The 18,211-nt window shown below is 39.5% G+C and overlaps 1 protein-coding gene across 8 annotated transcripts in view; it reads right to left on the bottom strand.

The window, feature by feature from the left end:
- Nucleotides 1-18,211, bottom strand: part of LOC100650960 (fat-like cadherin-related tumor suppressor homolog) — a 499,821-nt gene that overhangs the window by 267,737 nt on the left and 213,873 nt on the right. The gene's annotated exons all lie outside the window — the stretch shown is intronic.

Raw genomic sequence — 18,211 nt, 5'->3', positions numbered from 1 at the left:
ACTTGTAAATGTTCAATACTCAATCATCTCATTCCTCCATTACACAAGCCGAACTCGCAACACATCATCGCTACACAATCGCTTCGCGATCTCGTTAAAACGATCCGCCGATTTTACGTACCTTTGCTCTCGGTTATTATTTCCCTCTGGAGACTTTCGCCGAGGAGAAAAAACTGGGACGAGATCGAACAAGAGTGAAAGCGCTTAAAATTCTGCCTAAGAGAAGCGGGTCCGTTGCGTCAACACACGCGACCGAACAAAAATTGCCTCATTATTTTTTCCCATCGAGAGAATGGTCAAAGAGAAAAGAAAAAACAAAGAAAACTAAAAAAGAGAAGAAATACAAGAGCAAGAAGATGAGGAGAAGAGGGAAGAAAATATGGAGATACACGTGCACCAGGCTGTGTCTGACGAAATCACCGATACAATCGGTTTCGCGTGCAAGGGCCGAAGGAATCGATCGATTTCTGTACCGGTACGCGTATCGATGAAACGCTGGACGAGAAAGCTGCACTGTTTTTTTACTCGAACACGCCGGTAATGCGCCTCTTTCTCGACCGAACGAGGGTTAATAATCCCGCGAGGCGAGTACGGTGATTAACCGGAGTGGTGTGTGATCTCTGGCTGAAAGGCGCGTACAAAAGGGGCCAGTCGATGACGAGAAAATCGACTACTGGTCATGAATATATTACCAAGTTTCTCCCTGTATTAATTCGTTAATGGACCGGCTCCGGAGTGTCGAAACAAGATTCTCGAGAGACATCATCGATACACACGGTGTTCCTCTTTGATCTCGATTTTTCTTGTCCTTCTTTTTTTTCTCGTTGATCAACTCGGTTGTCGCTGACGAGAATCGCAGCAGCGATTTTTCGTTAATTATTTTTATTATTTAATTGGACGTCGGTTAATGGGGCTGGTGTTAAAATGATTTACACTGTTACTTTAGGACATCGCGTTTGATTGGCTCCGGTCGCCAGCCTGCCGCTTTTTTTCACCGCTCCATTTACTTTATCTGGAACATTATCGGAAGTTTTATACCTTGTATTTCGTGCGGCTGGTCATTAATCCGAGAGACTTGTTTTTCATAGCGGGCTGAAAATGAGATCTTCATTTGATATTAATTTAAAATGGTAAAAATGTATGTCGAGAAACAAACAGATTTAATAATTTAACTTTGAGCCCTTTCTCTAAAAAAATACGATTCATAGATAACAATATACTCTTATTATCCATTTAATATTCTAGCCTCTTTAATAAAAGAAAAGATAGCATATTAAATAGAATACAGGACGTAACTCGGAGCAATAAATTATCTACTATTAATTCGACCAGCGATTCCAATGATCGCAATTAACTACATAACAAGCACTAGTTCGTACCAATCAAAGATCAAAGCCATACACCCCGACCAATCCACTTTTATCGCTAACGACGACTTCTAATCGCTGCCAAACGAGCCACTCTACCCTTTGACGTCTACTCTGTGAAAACCAGAGAAGAAAAAAACTAAAAAAAAAATGAAGGTAAAAGATTGACCAGCAAGCCGAGAGAAGCGGAGTATGTATTCGTGGCTTACGAAGGAAAATCACATCCGGTTGATCGGTTTTGGCGTGAACCACCGGTGCCGGCGTCCACAAAGTGACGAGGATATCCATTATTTGCCTATGAGCCAACGCCGACGGGGTCAGAGGTGTCAATTAAACCGAAATGGTACGCTAATGAACAAAAGCTCCGCGTAATCCGGTGTACGAGGACCTATTATTAGCGTGTCACGTAAGTGGTTTTCTTTCGCCTGGCATCCGGCCCGGGGTAGATAATAATTGGCCGCGGGACCGGAAACCACACCGGTGGGAATATCTCAACATCTAGGCTGTCGGCCAACTTAAGAGACAATTATTCTCAGAATTTTTTATTCGGTTTATATACTTGCGCGGTCGTTTAATCCTGGTCAAAGTATTCGTCTTGCCTTTTCCTATTTGATGAACACTATTAGCACCATGTTTTTCATTAAGTGTGTAAACAAAGGAAAGAGTTGGTTATAAAATTTCGTCGTTTGTAAAAATTCGATTTATTTTTTATGATATCGTAGATTGAACGGTAATTTAAATTAAGATACATGGTTTGATTTGACATATTTAAATTGATAAAGTAACGAACCATTTATGCAGGCTAGAGATATTGTAAGAGTTCCATCATATTTCACTTCTTCTTTAAAATAAACCTCTCAAATTAATGCAGCTTTTAAACGTACAATTATATAAGACAAAAGTAATACCGAATCATTCATTCAGACAAGTCTTAAAATACAAAGGCTCTTATCGACACGTGAAGCGAAGTTACGCGTCCAAAGTTTGTCCTCTCTCTCTGATTGCATCACGCCTCGTTACATCGTCCGATTACTATGATTGACAAGAATGCAAAAAAGATTATACAAAGAGAACGCCGTGCAAGACGTGCTCTCGGCGATGTCTGGCTCTTCTGACACGATCTACTTACCGTTCGAAAAATACGCTATTATTATTTCCCTCGTTTCTTACCTCATAAAAAACCAACGACGAAAGATTTCAAGGGGAAAAATAACAGAGTGTCCCTTCCGTAAGAGGGACAATTACCAGACGCAGGCCTGCAATTACCGTTTAAAAAGGTAAACAGCTTCGAAAGAGGTCTCGCAACAGCGGATTTTAGAAATTGTTACGAAGGGAGCATGAACGCCTACGAACGACTTTCTCCGTGGCCGTAATGTTCCCATGCAAAGTCGATGGTAATCGATGAACACGCGACTCGATCTCGACAGGCCACGGGCGAACAATTTATTTCTGTGGCGGCGTGGCACGCGAAATGAAGACGTCACGAGTAGAAATTTTAAATGGGCCCCGCGTGTTTGTTTTAGCCGATCCTGTCCGCGCGAAATTATGCCCCACTGAGAGATATCATCGCCGGAAAAAACCTAAAGAAGACCGGACGATTGACGTTACACGCGATAGTTTCGTTTCCACTGGTGAATCTGCTCGATCGAAACTTTCTTCCCTGTAGGCGCATCAGCGAAGATCAGTAGGATCAACGACTATTTCCTATGCAAACCATGATAACTCGTTTACCAAGGATTTCTCGATACAAAGTGTGTACTTTGAGAGGATCATGTTAGATCAATGCGTTCACTGTTTATCGAATTTTTATGATTTATGTTCCGCTAATTTCCATGCAAGATCTGTTTCTATATAAAAATACCTGCAATACTGTATGTATATTACGTATGTGTACTACATATAAAAAAAAATATGATGAAGTTTTCTAAAAATTTCGTGATTGTTTATTTGAGATGTATCTAGTGACTGTAATGGCTCTCGACAAACAAAGAAGAATGATACCGATGAAAAACTATTATTTTCCAACTGAAAGATTTATCCGCGCGATGTATATTCTGGTCAGTTGCATGGTAGCAAATAACATACTCATATGGAGTATACGCAAGCAAATACTCGTTTCTATTCAGTGCATTGATTATACTACAGATTGGAGTACTTTTCTATGGATTTCAATCTATTTCTATCTAAGCTTGAAAACCCTGAATGTTCTGCCTTTACGATTCTATTCAGCGATTTATACAAAATTGACTATCTCTTTTCGTTTTTTTAAATGAAAAAAAAAAATAAGAAAGATAATCGACGGAAAAAATTAAAAAGAAACAGCAAAGAAATCAAAGTAAACACAGAGAAGGAATGGATGGCGGTGTAATTTCTCAGTGTGAACCCGAGTTACGTCTTTTCGAGCGTGTATGCTCGTCCCATTAACAACAGACGAAAGTGGTATACCGTGTTTTGCATACCGTTGAAAATTTCGATCGCGTGACAAACCGCGAAAGCTGCGCCCACGGTACGCGCGATCTGGTCGACATTCATTATCCGACTATGTTCCCTCGATCCCGATAATTACACATTCGTCCCGTTTTTCTGGCCTGGCGCAATGCCACTTACCGTTGACCCTTGAACCCCACGCCGGAGTACCGTTCTTTGATTACCAAACAGCGCTTTCGATATCGAATCTTGCCTTTTACCGCACGCGGCGTCTTCTTCTTTCCTCTGATGGCCCGTGAACTGTACAACGACACGCGAAAAGTGGAAATCGAACAGAAACGGAAAGTAACGGTACATCCAATTGGTGGGTTAGTACAGGAGTCGCGAATAAAATTGCAAAGTGGTCGAATTTCCCTTTGAAATATACATATATGAATATTTTTCTGAAATTTTATATTTCCCATACACCTGGCCGCAAATTTTGGAAAAATGTTATTCTGGAATCGTAATCGTAATTTTGGATAAGGTGTGCGTTATTGTTTGTATTTAATATTTAAAACCTCTATCGCAGATTATACAAATATACAGACGGAAGTTCTGTAACGAAATTAATCGATAGGTTTTAGGTTGTTAAATTAATATTATATAATATACGTATAATAATAGAAGAACATATTCTTCTGCAGTGTGATATCTACTTAACTTCATATTTTATACAATAGTAATATCCTTAGAAGGAATTTCATGATATATTATGCGGGTCCATCTTACGAGCTTATGATAAAATAATAGAATAATCCAGAGGGTATAGCATAGAGATATAACACAAGATAGGTGCTGAAAACTTGAGGATGTACTTTGGAAAATTATGAGACAAAATGTGTATTGTATATAGATACTCCATTATGCACCAATAACCTTAAATAGCCCACGTATAACATAAATTATCAAATTCTTCTTAATAACATTACATACTACTTTATACTTACGATATTCTGCTTTTTCTTATCCTCTTATATTCGATCTTTATAAAATTTAAATATTTACTATCTATCTCTCAATTCTCGCCATGATAACTCTAGTGCTAAAATCGTTCTGCCTCGATCATCAAATTTAATCAGAAGATTATTCCGCCCAATAAACTCATCCTCAATTTTAACTTAACATTGGCCACACGGAACGATGCGTCGAGACGTCAGACAAGGCTTCTTCAAAACACGCCGACGTTTAATTACCTCCGTAGCGTGTCTTATCGAGCCCACGCCAAAATGCTTAATTATACGACGACGATCAAGCGTTTTACCCCCCGCAGACAGGCCAGTTTTATTCGTTACGCCACGTTTACATTAACTATTGATCAGCAGGGGAGAACAGCGGGATGAAAGGGTGAAAGAAAGGAAAATTTGGTGTTCGGACGCCCGACGACGCTCGTTTATGACTTCTCCATCGTTGGATGGTTCATACATAAATGCGCATATAAATAACCATGATTGGCCATTACGAAAAATTAAGTGCGTTCCTTTAAATGTCGGCGGGAATTAAGAGCGGGTAATTTTTCAGCGTGAACTCGAGTTACGTCTCCTCGGGGTAACTCGACCACGTAACATTTATATCGAAAACCATGATTTATTAGTTCGAGATACTGCAACGGATACGATGTGATTTACTTCTTTTTATTTATCTTTGAGTTTATTTTCCTTCTCTGTTTTTCTTCTTACCGCTCGAGCGATACGTACTTGAAGAGTACCGTTTCGATGCTCGCTCATCCATTCTTTGGTAAGCTACCATCTCCTGCAATTAACCGAAGTATGTATTTATATCGAAAAATGTGAATTACTTGATTAGTAAGTACGAAGTAGGTTATGATAGCTTTTTTCTTCGTTTAATACGAACATATTCGGTAAACGAGATTCCCGTGATCTTCAGTCATGCTGGTATAATTTTAAAATAAATTCAAATTACACGTAATAGTTAATAAAGATTTATAGATAATGTGATTTTCATGTTCGTGCATATCAGTTTCTAATAATAATTTTTTAAACATTCTGAATCATTTACGACGATAGGGAATATCGGGTTATTCACACTCCCCTAAATCACACGAACTCCATTTATGAATCACCCTAACCAAGAATACGCACCCTCGTAGGTAAGCCATATGCATGTTCCACACGCTTCATTCAATAGTTCGATCGTAATTTCCTCATTCACGTATTTACGAAATTCGACAATCACCTACTTTTACTATATGCTAATCCCCATTGAGAAGGGCATGACTGAAAATCAATACATTTAACACTTTCCCATTTCTTCCATATTTTTCAATATTACAGGACTATACATTTTTCACTGATATCCAAATCCCCAGTTACACAAGCCAATAACAAATACAAGATACAATAATCCTAATACGAAGAACGAACGCGTGTTTTGCATCCTGAACGCAAATACGCTCACCTTCGACGCCATAATTTCCGAGCGCTTTGAAGACCAAGTCATACCTCTTCGACAATTTATTGCATCGCGTATTCTAGAAAAACTCGAGTTACTCTCCGCCTACCCGACAGTAACAAAACTCGTTCGACATACATCTCCACGGTGGAGACGTAGTTTAAAATAAATCACGCGGCTCGATAAATCCTGTCAGGTTTCATCCGTGCGCGAATTCCTCTCCGCGAGAGCACCAAGGTTCACGTGACAGGAGAAAACCACGAAACGAAGGAACAATCGTCGGTGATGGACGCGAGACTGCGCGACGTGCCACGGCGACAGAGTGTTCTCCCGTCAGGCAAGATGAAGTCGTTAATCCGCTCAAGGGGTCGAATTAAAGGTCCCGTTGTAATAGTTGTAATGACTGGGCGAATCGAAGTCCACAGAATCGTCGATGTCTTGTACGCCGGCCCCGGGGTCTTGTTAGCCTGCCACCAGGGTCATGGATAAAGCAAACAGACGGGAATCTTCGTGACAGCGGCGGCGTGTAACCACGTGAGTAAGCAGCGATCGAGTCGAACATATCCGTCCATTCGCCAACTATCGAATCTCGATGATACGAATGATACGAGAAACATGCCGATTGCGCTCGCAGAAAAAGATTCTCGTATTGTTCTACAAGCGACTATTTGCGCTACGAGAGGGCACGATTCTGCTTATGTCACGGTTCTTGTGGGTTAAGCTTGCTATTTTATTGGGTCATTCTTTAAGTAATTCCATTCGTTCGGATACGTATATCAAACGAAGATAAAGAATTTTGGTAAAATTAATCAACGACGAGTACCATTAAGTGATTGACTTGAACTCAACTTATTGGAAAATCGCGTTACTTGTGAGATGATCTAATCTGGATAATCTACAGCGCTTGGACTGTTAAACAGCATTATAATGTCTTTCAATTGAGCGATGTTTAAATATAAGCACTAACTGATTCATAAATACAAAATATTGTATTGGTTTTAGTCTAAAATACTTATTCAGAATAACGTTTACTATATCTTCTCGTGTAAGCTAGTGAATTCATAGTTTTGAAAAACGTTGTCTCCTAAAGATCTGGTATCTTGTAAAATTCAGATACCATTGTTCGTCGAGACTATGTCAGCGTCCCGTAAGATCGAGAATAGATTTCTAGAGAACTATCGAGAGACAGGTTTATGAATTTTTGAAGGCGATCCATCGGTTCGTAGCCGACCACGAGAGCTTTCCTGTTGGACATGCTGTGAAAATTATGAATTATTCATGCCGCTTTATTATCGTCACACTGTTACGTCGTCTGCGGAGTAACTCTATCTTGAACGCGGACACGAGCCCGCCCGGCTTCCTTTCATTTCAATATGGATTCTGTTCTCCGGTGACGTAGCAGTCTAAGGTTTCACTCGGCTTTCCTTCGACAGCCTGGGCTTCGTGTAATGCTCGGAACCAGCAGTATTCTCGACTGGACCGATCGAATCGATCGGAGGGAAGGTTTCCAGTATAAAGCGACTGACAAGGTGATGTAATCGGATGAATATCGACGGTGTAGAAAGAAGATGCTGGAGTATAGTTATGAATTACAATTTTGCTACAAAATATGTAATTTTCCTTCTCTGTTCGTCTTTACTTAGATCTATTTCTTATTTACTTATTTATTTATTTATTGCTCGTACATAAATTGAAATCTTTGATTTCGTTTCGTTAAATGTACATTTAGATTGAAAATTTGGAGATAATTGTTAGGAGAGTATATGAATGATGGAGGGTAAATCGATATCGTTTAATAGATACAATTACGATATCGCGGATATGCCAGTGCTCTTTGGAATATTTAGCTCCGATTCACGTCAAATTAGCCACCAGAAACGACACGACTAGTTTACCTTGATAATCATTAATAATTTACAAATGCTGCACTGTGCTTGGGAGAATATGTACAAGTGGACATATATGATCCATCTATATCCGCTGTATAACATACCTGTAGAGTTTGCGCGTATAAATATGCAGCTTTTGATACAATTCAAAACACTGCCTTCGTAATATCATGTTGAATAAGTTTGTATATCCATCTGACGTTGTTAATAATCGAGAGCATAATTTTTGCAAGAAATCATCAACGGAAGGCTGATAGAAAATTGACGAAACTGATTTCTTCTTCTTGAATTCACTACGATCAATGGTATGTATCAATATAAATGTTCATAGGGACACATTTAATATCTATCTACGGTATTTCTTTTATCAATTTTATCATAAGAAATATATATGCTACATGCGCCATGAATCTTGATATTTTTATTACAAATCTTCCCATATGTATACAGAATAAATCTACATAATTTATCATAAATTATTGTTCCTTTGACGTAGTTATTTGATAATTGACAAATTTATGTAATAGGATAAAATTTAACTGGTAATATTGGCTCATCAAACTCGAACATCAAAGAAACGAAATTTGCACCTAATTCAATATAAATAAAAAATTCATGATTAAAGTTTAGACCTCGGTCGCACATATACTTTTCCATTTAATTACGATCTCCATCGCCGCAGTTTACTACTGCATTACCTTCCTCAATCACCCGAAATTTCCTATTAAATAGAACAATCCCTCTAAAACCTCAAGCACAAATTGTCCGGAACAGTTCGAAATCGCGTTGATCGATTCATGTGATTACATATCGGCGCCGGATATACGACATAATGTTCACTAAAACCGGCTTCATTTTCTGTTCATATTTCACCGACGGCGGGGAGCCGCGCGGGAGAGAGTGGGAATAACTAATTTCAACCGTGAACCAGAGGCGCACGTTTATAAATCACTGGCCAACGAGATAGTCTATCAAAATCTCCCAGTCTTATTTCACTTTATATCGAGCGCATTTACTCTCCGCGACTTATCGCGGCTGCGAACGCTAACCGGGGTAATTGTTCACGGACTATCGCTCCATCGGTAGATACCACTTGGAAATATTCGTCGTGGACAGCGCGTAAATAGAGCCTGGATGGGATCGAAGCCCACTCGTAAATTCGACGCGAGTAAAATCGGCGAAAGTTACCGCCGCGCCGAGAATTAATTTGATTACTTCCGATTTTCGAGTTACGATCGGAACAGGGACGAACGTTGTCTCTATGTACAATACGAATTTGGAAAATTTTAATAGCTAAAAGAGGTTTAAAAGTGGCAGTGTTCTCTTTAAGAATATGTTTACGATCAATCAAATCCCTTTCGGTGTTAGTTGTAAGATTTAATACTAATTAAATAAATATACATTAGAATTGAATAAAAAGTATCAAATTTATACCTCCACATGATGATGAAAAAGGTGATGACATATGATTCGCAAGATCGTGTGTTCCAAGTTACATAGTAATCAGCAAAACCTCACATATGCCACAGTAAAACTTCGTATTACTTTCGCCAATAGAGTCATCAGTAAACACCTTCTTAATAGGATGCACGCACACGAACGTGTCACAGCTCTCACCGAAAGCTCGATTTGCCGAGTTACATAAAAGAAACAGAAGGACACAAAGGACCCGGTAATGAACTGTATAAAAGCATTGTCACATCACGAGTCATCAAACACACGTTCGTCAGAACAGGCGGGAGCGTCGAACGAAATTACGGACAGACATCCATCAAGCGGTCGCGGCACAATGGGTGTCAAGTATAGGTGCGATACGGCGTTCGCGCGTTGCACACGAAACAGTACCATTCACCGCTCAAGGGTCCTAATTTTCTCTGCCATTAGGTCAGTTGGGAGAAGAATTACAATCGGTAAAGGGCGACTGCATTTATCTTTTCGGAGCGGGCGGTTAACAGATGTCGAACGGGATCTTCGGCAGCTGTTTCGCCAAATGGCACCGTGGAAGCTTAAACTATTCGTCGCGGCGTCGATTCGAAACCGAAGAAACAAAAGGCTAATAGGCCTCCTCCCATAAATTCGTAATCTCGTTTCGTTCGAAGCTCCTTCGCGAACCACTCGATGGAAGCTGCGATCCTCCGAAGATTTCCACGACTCGAGGCGTGTATCGGTCGGCATGGCCTCGAGGAATTTCGACCGACCAATTTATGCCTGAGCAGCCGGGCCCTTTTGTGCCGTGCCGCTTCGGGCATTGCGCGCATAATTTCAATATCGTCCCGCGGTCAAACCAGAGAAAGCGTTCAGTCACGAGGAAGACCAGTCGCGACTAGCTTTGCTTGGAGGAAAGAGGGTTCGAGTTAATTTTCGTCGGCTCGAGTAACTCGTTTCCTCGAATCGTTGGGTGATTACAACGAAGAAAGAGTTATGCGCTGATTTCGGAGAATTTTGCTGGTAATTCAGCTTGGAAAATGTTTATGTAGGTGTGTTTGTATGTCTATTTGGTTTGTAAAATTTTTTGCAGTGAAATTGGATTTTCTGTAATATTGTGTAATTAATTTTCTAACGATTTGTATTTAGTTTTATATGGGCAAAAATGCGATGACAAGATGAGACAATTTAGTAATACCAGCTGGATTTGTAACGATTTTTATAGATAAAATTTATATGTAAAAGATCGACTTACTTCTTGAAACTTCTGTTAATTTTGTCAAAAATATATATTCATTTTTGACGTACTGTTTGAAGCTTACTGAAGACTCGAAATTGATTAAACGTTGAGTTGCCATTACCTGAAACGAACAAGAAGCAAAATTATTAATTATGGAAGTTTAGTTTTCATGGTTTGATTTTAACTTAGTAGGAGCCAATTTCCTTTTACTTTAATTGACACTGCTTGATCAATAACTAGTTCAGATCCAAGTAAGTAACTAGTTTTACAACATCAGCTAACTCTTCGAAGACTTAAATGTCTTGCGTTGACAATTGATAGACTCTTAATTAAAGTTCATTAATTAAACGGCTTATCGAACAACACTGTAATTACTAGAACACCGAGACATTTAGCTCAGCGCGCCATTTACTTGCAATCTAATCTCCTTAACTAATCTATGCGTTACTTTCTAGAACCTAGATGGATTTGTAACGCGTTTACATGCTATCGAAAATAGATTAGGCTATGTTTTTAAAAAATTCTGCTCGTTAAACTCTAATTTGTTTCGGTAAGGGGCCTTTTTTCGTTACTCGACACTAAATCATAGATATAGATTTAACGACAGCTACTTCACAACTATGTTGCAAAAATTATTACTTACGTAGCTATCAGCTCTAAATCTATAATCTCTTTATTTGCACCAATTCCACGCGTACTTTGTATTCTACTTTTACCTCAACCGTATTGAATATACTAGATACCTACACGGTACGTCTTGTATTTTAATACTTAAATGCAACTTATATTATTCAACTCCACGTGTGTATATAAAATTTCCTACTGTAGATAAAAATTTTATTGTAATTTCAACAAATTGATATTTAAAACAAGAAAGAAAATACAGGAGTTCGAGCAAAAATAATTCTGCGAAAAATAGAATAAAAAGATAAGTTCGATTAAGTTGGATGAATTACAACGAATTGCACGACTGAAATTCAAACGCATTTGCTTGGAATTCGAAGAAAGTCACGTTTTCAAGTCTTCAAATTAGGAGGTAGAGTCATGCTCCCTCGAAACGATATTCGCGGACGGTCTCTGAGGAGCGAGGTCACGTGAATATGTTCTGGAAGAAGGGCTGAACGAGCGCGTTGCATGACGAAGGCGTGCGAAAGTTCGCGTGTCACGACGGAAATGGAGCATCCTGGCAAACTTCGAAAATAAAATTTCGAGGAAATCGAAATCCTTGTTAAGGCGACACGCGAAGAAAGCGAACGTATTCCGAGATCTGTCCACAACATGAAATCTCACATCCACGACATTCACCTCGACATGACAACATTTTCGTATTTAAAATGTCGAATGCACCGTTTCGAACGTTTCGTTAATGGAATTCAGTGGAATCGATAAAACGCAATCAAAGCAAACAAGATTGAGACGAAATTGATATAATCTAGCGCTAAATTCACTTTTCATGAAAGTGAGATATACTCGGAACTGGATTGTGGTTTCAAAGGGCAGGTTGAGCAGTAAATTGGTTCCTTCACATATCTTCTTGCTTATGGCCCACCCAGGGAACGCTTCCTTTTGTCGTAGCACAGACCACAGAAAATTTTCTTCGTTGTGCCCTTGTCGGTATTTTTATGCCTGCCGCTATTGTGAACACGGAGTCGGATTAAAGCCTCGGAAACCTTTTATACGATCAACTGATGCCTAATTTTTTATATTAAAATTCTGAACGCTTGTCACCTGCATTTTATTAGATTTATGTATAAAAGAAACTTCTGTCATTTTTAACATTTAGTAGTTTACGTTTTTAGTATTTTCTTTCAATAAGATATAAATCTAAACTTTAATCCTCGATAAACAGACTACTGATATCAAAAAGGAAAAAAAAAAAAAAAATAAGGAAAGGTCCAATAGAGGCGAGATACAATAAATTTAGATTTTGCCCTAGATGCGGAAAATGATCGTAGAATTGGAATATTTTCCGGAGAAATGCACCCGGGAGTAGAATATGCAAATATTGGTCCATACGCGGCTGGAATTCGAATTCAACGCCGAATCGCAAAACAGACCAGTATCTACAATCTACGTTATAAGAAGTGGTTTCTTCGTTGTAAGAATTTCTGTACATCGGTTTGCGAGGCAAAATACAAATGCTGCTAATAGACACGGAATAATTACGGCCTTATTTTATTGAAAAAATCGAAAACGTACTAGAAAGTGGTATATTTTCTACATAGTATTGGATCGATGCACATCAAATTTATTTGCTTCACGAGAATTAACATCAAGAGGAAATGAAATAATATTGGAGCTTCTTATTGCTGCAAATCTTTTAATTATCTATCTTCTTCTGAATTAAAAATCAATCACGCAAGAAAATGATATTAAAGCTACCGATTCCTCCCGTAACTCTCGTATTCTTGTAACAGAAAGTTAAAGGGAAACAAACGTAAAGACAGCATTGGTTCTCGAAATGATGAAAATTCGACGTAGAGTTGCTGCGTTGCTACGAGCCAACGATAAACAGACAGCTGTAAGACTGATGTGGACTGCGATAAAGCCGCAGCCTGTGCACGAGCAAGCAAGCTCGGTGTGGAGGTAACCTGCCGCTGGTTTCCGTAGCGGTGGAGCCAGTCGAACGTAGGAAAAAGGTGCACACCTCTCTCGGGGTTGCTTTTTACCGAGGCCGACCGGCAAAACCGCGTTACAAATTATCCAGCCGCGTATACGGGCGCGTACGAGAGGTCAAGCATGCGCCGCGACCGTGTACGCCCGCGGCTCCTTTCCGAACCAGCTGCGCGACTAACGCGAACGGAGAAGAGAGGACAGGAGAAAGACGCTATTACGAATACGTACGACCACGGCAATGGAGATTCATGCAAGCCGGGGGGTGTGTCGTAGCCAAGGAATGCTAATGGTACTTTAATTTAATAAGATGGGAGATTCGAGGAGGAATAACGTTGTTTTGGAGGTTACGAGGTTGATAGTTAATAGTTTGTGCGATGTGGAAGAATTAAAAGTAGAGAGAATTCAAAGGAGAATAAGATCTTGCTGCTGTTGCTATTGTAGTAGATCTTTAAACTTGCTGTTTTATGAAATATGGTAGCACGAAGGATGTGTGAAGAAAAAACAATTTGTTGTGAGTCAATTTCAGCAATAATATCGCTTCACCTCAATTCTTCTACTATAATTGTAGCATCCGCAACGCGCCACGTATTTACCTAAAAACTTATCTCTGTTCGCAATTTGTCAAGCGAAGAAGGCAGGAGTTAAAAAGAGTCAGTCAATATGTCTGTCGTTTCATAAACTAAATTGTAATTTTTAACGAGACTCGAGCAAACAATCAACTACGACAAAATATAATTTTCTGCTCGACTGAGAACGCGGGGAACCCGTCACGGGAAACACGTTTTTATTTCTCCCATTGGCTCCTCGTCTCTTCACCCCGTCGACCGTTTCCGCGTAATTGCCATCGAGCAAAACGATGCAAGGTATCAACATTTTTCCGTTTCACCGACGTTTTAATTGAAACCCATGATACCGGAAACCTTGGCGCCGCTTCTGACGGAAACTATTTCAATCCGAAATAACGCTTCCGGCCCCCGTTTATCCGACAACCTCTCACGTTAACGCTTATCGTCGGCTGGCGCTTTGCTTCTCCGGATCAAAGAACCAGAAAGGGAAAGGCCAGTATCTGAGTAGGAACGCTTCTTGAACTCATCGTATAGATAAGTCAACGACGAGCATCTGTTCGGTTATTCGATCATGTGATTTCCTAGCCCGCCCTTTAATTAGTCGTTCTTTCGCTTCGATCCGCCATTGTCGAGTACTCGCGAGAACTCCACTAATTATATACCATCAACCAAATAAAAAAGAGAAAACTATGTATCGGCGGAAAAGAGCGGTTCTTTTGTTTCAGTTTTGTTCCGCCGTGTTCGCGCGTTTTAACCTACCTTTTTTTCATTGTGAACAGCATTGCTGTTGACGCAATATTTATTATGCGAATTATTCAGAGTTGTAACGTACAATTTATAACTCAAATTATTACATTCTTACTTTGTCAATCTATTCTTATTTAGAACATGTCAAGGTAGCCAAACTTTTACACATTACTATAAATGATTAATAGTATTTAACATATTGTAGAGAATCGTTCTAGCAATATAACACATTCAAAAGAACTATCATTGATTGTGTATTAATACAGAATAACAAATTCTCAATATATGCAATTTTTAATATTCGATTAAATTACATATTATCGCTCGAACACGTCGTTGCAAATTCATCTTTCTCATTCTCGCATTCTTCGGGGAAAATCGGTCACGGATATCCGCAAGAATATTCTTCGTTGATCGTTTAAATTAAACGACGCAGCCTTTATGCCGCGGAGATTTTCGTTCTTTTTTCCGTTGGCAGGCCTAATGAGCTACAGCTGGGTCGATTCAGCGGAGCAAAGGAAACCAAGACGAGCGACAAAAACGACAGACACGGTCTCGATAATCGCAGCACTCGGAAACTCGGTCACCGTGTACAAGAGCACGCTCCTTCACGGGACAAGGGCTCGCAACGTTTGAATTTCGCGCCGCGACCTTGCACATCGTTTCTCCTGCAAACGCACAGGATACTCTTGACCTTTTCGAGCCGCGAAGGGCCTGAATTTCACCTTGCGCTCTCTCTCTCTCTCTCTCTCTCTCTCTCTCTGCTCTCTCTCAAGAACGGATCCTTTGCTCTCGAACTTCTTTCAGCCAGTCGTTGAAACAAGAATTCAGTTCGCTTGAATATACTCCAACCCATGCTTCACCAACTACAACCACGTACAGCGACTTTTTTAATTGATTTCCTGCGAAGGAGTTAGGTCGAGCGACAGAGACTCGACTATTTGGTAGGTCGATGCTTTGTTTCAGTTAAATGTCACAAGAACGATGAGATTTACGTTTATCAGAGATATTTAAATTAATTGGATTAAAAGATTTCCAACTTTTCGAATATTTATTAATTATTAAATTATTGTACGAGGGAACATGGAAACCCATATTTGGTCATAATTAAAACTTCTTGCAAATTCATCGGAATTCTCAATGAATGCTTCTAATTTTTGCACCCGAACTTTCCATTTTTTCAAACTCGACGCACTATACCCGTACATACAAAGAAAGTGGGCCACGAAAAGTCAATAGTTTTGTTACAATTACTATTATTATACAGATTTCCTATTTATTTTAACAAATGAGTATTTCTATCATTAACTTCTTAACTAGATCCCCTCTCTTCGTCAAAAACTAAACTAACAAAATTAGTTGTTACAATAATAATACTTTTCGAAATTCAGTAAAAGACACCAATTCACGTACTCTCAGAGATTACCTTTTGCGCGATTATCTTTTAATTTGTCGCGTTTCAGCGCGACCTACCGCTGGTGATCATCAATGATCGTCTGCCGATCGGCTCAGCCCGAATGCGAATAGAAAACAGGAGAACTTACACATTCGACGTATTTTCTTGGAGAAATCGAACGAGAATATCCGCAAATCGCGGCGAAGCCCCTAGCGAGGGCTTTCAATATGTGCCAGCTATGTCGAGGTGCGCGATCGTACGTGGCAGATCTACACCAAGCACCGTGAGCAGACACGTCTACCTCGTAGCTCACTTCCACGGGAACATTATTATTCTGCGGTTGTCGACGACGGATACCTTAAATCTGGCATGTCAAACACGCGGTTTTGCAAGCGATGAAAAGCCGCTCTCTCTGGAGAGAAACGGAGAACAGCGGTGTCTTTTATCGTCGCTCGAAGCGCCGCGCGATTTCACGCGGATCGTTGTGTTTCGACGTGTTCGAGGAACGTCTATATGATTTGCCACTCTGTTGAGCGTCTTGTTTGTAGATAGCGAGAAATAGTTTGGAAGTGAATGATAGTAGATATACGGGAATTCTTGGGAAAGTTTTAAGATTGATTTTGTGTCTTGACAGTTGATTCTTGGAAGCTTCGACCCTCTGATAGTATAATGAAAATGACGATAAATTCAGGATGAAGAATTTGGAAAATAATTGTTTCTTTATCCTTAAGATTTATTGTAAGAAATGCATACTTTGTCAAATTCTTGTATGCCCTAAACATTAATAATCATTGCGTTATGATGACATTTAAGATGTGAAATTTATAATGCTACATCTAGTGATTTATCTGAATCTTTTTCGTGTTACAGAAAACAGTCGAGAAAATCGTCGGGTTACTGAGATAGAGAGATATTAGAATAAATTTTGCAACGAAAATTACTTCTATGAATGAATTCTAGTTTCAATATCTTGCAATTACTCGTTACCATCGTGAAGTCTAAAGAAGTAATAGCTCATGTAGTTTCAAAAACTTGTTCTTTCAACTAATTGTGATTTTCGATTATTTCGTACGTTTGATCGAGCGAATCGATGATGTAACTCGCCTCCCTGGAGCCGGTTCGTTAAAAAACAAACGCCATTTGTTTATTGACGCCAAATCGATAATAGTACTCGATATGATGATATCCATTGTGGAATTGTGCCGCGTATGTTTGGCGTTCAAACATCGTCGTAAAATGAACAATTCGACTCCGAAAGTGCTCTGTTTTCCAATTTATGTATCACGTTTGAATCGAATATCGTTATTGACAATCGCGACTCACTCTTTGATTGCCTTCTCTTTGTGTTTCTTAATCGCGGCAAATCTTTTGTTCTGCAAATGCTAGTTTCGAAACGGAATCCTGTAGATTTTACGGAGAAGCAAAAGAAGAGATTTATGTCTCGTTTCAGCATTTTCAAATATGAAAGATATTTCTAATTCCTATTTCTGCTACGCATCAAATAATTCAAAGGTTAGAGCACTTTCATTATTGGAAAACTATCGGCTCTGAAAAATTCTGATCCCTCCAAAATGTCTGGAGTCCAAAAACTCTTCAACGGAGCTGCAATTCTCGAATGAAACTTGAGTTACCACTTTGAGAGAAGGATAAAAAGACGGAATACCCGGCTAGCCTCCACAACAGTGCTTTACGTGTCTCGATTCTCGTACTGTTTCTCGTGTATGCACGCCTGCTCGGTATGTGACAGAGTGAATTCGATAAGAAACAAATTTCGAATTCCCTGTGGTGGATTCGCTTCTTCTCCGAGCGAGGAGACAGCTTTGAGAGATACGATCGGCCGTGAGGATTCGAACTTCTCTGACAAAGAAGATACTTACGTAATACTTTGTATATACGTGTGCGTTTATCTACAAATATGTGATCACTTTCTATACGATTATCATGCATTTTTAAATATATTTTATAACATATTTTAAATGTCAATCGAAAATTAACTAGCATTACGGCGAGGCCTTTGTAACATTTTTATGGCGTGTTAATACGCAACGCGTGCGTCTCGTTAAAGAAACAGTCGAACAACGGTCCCA

Source organism: Bombus terrestris, chromosome 6 (genome assembly GCF_910591885.1).
Source record: "Bombus terrestris chromosome 6, iyBomTerr1.2, whole genome shotgun sequence".
Taxonomy (NCBI): domain Eukaryota; kingdom Metazoa; phylum Arthropoda; class Insecta; order Hymenoptera; family Apidae; genus Bombus; species Bombus terrestris.
Note: the sequence above shows the minus strand (reverse complement) of the source record. Positions and strands in the feature narration are given on the sequence as shown.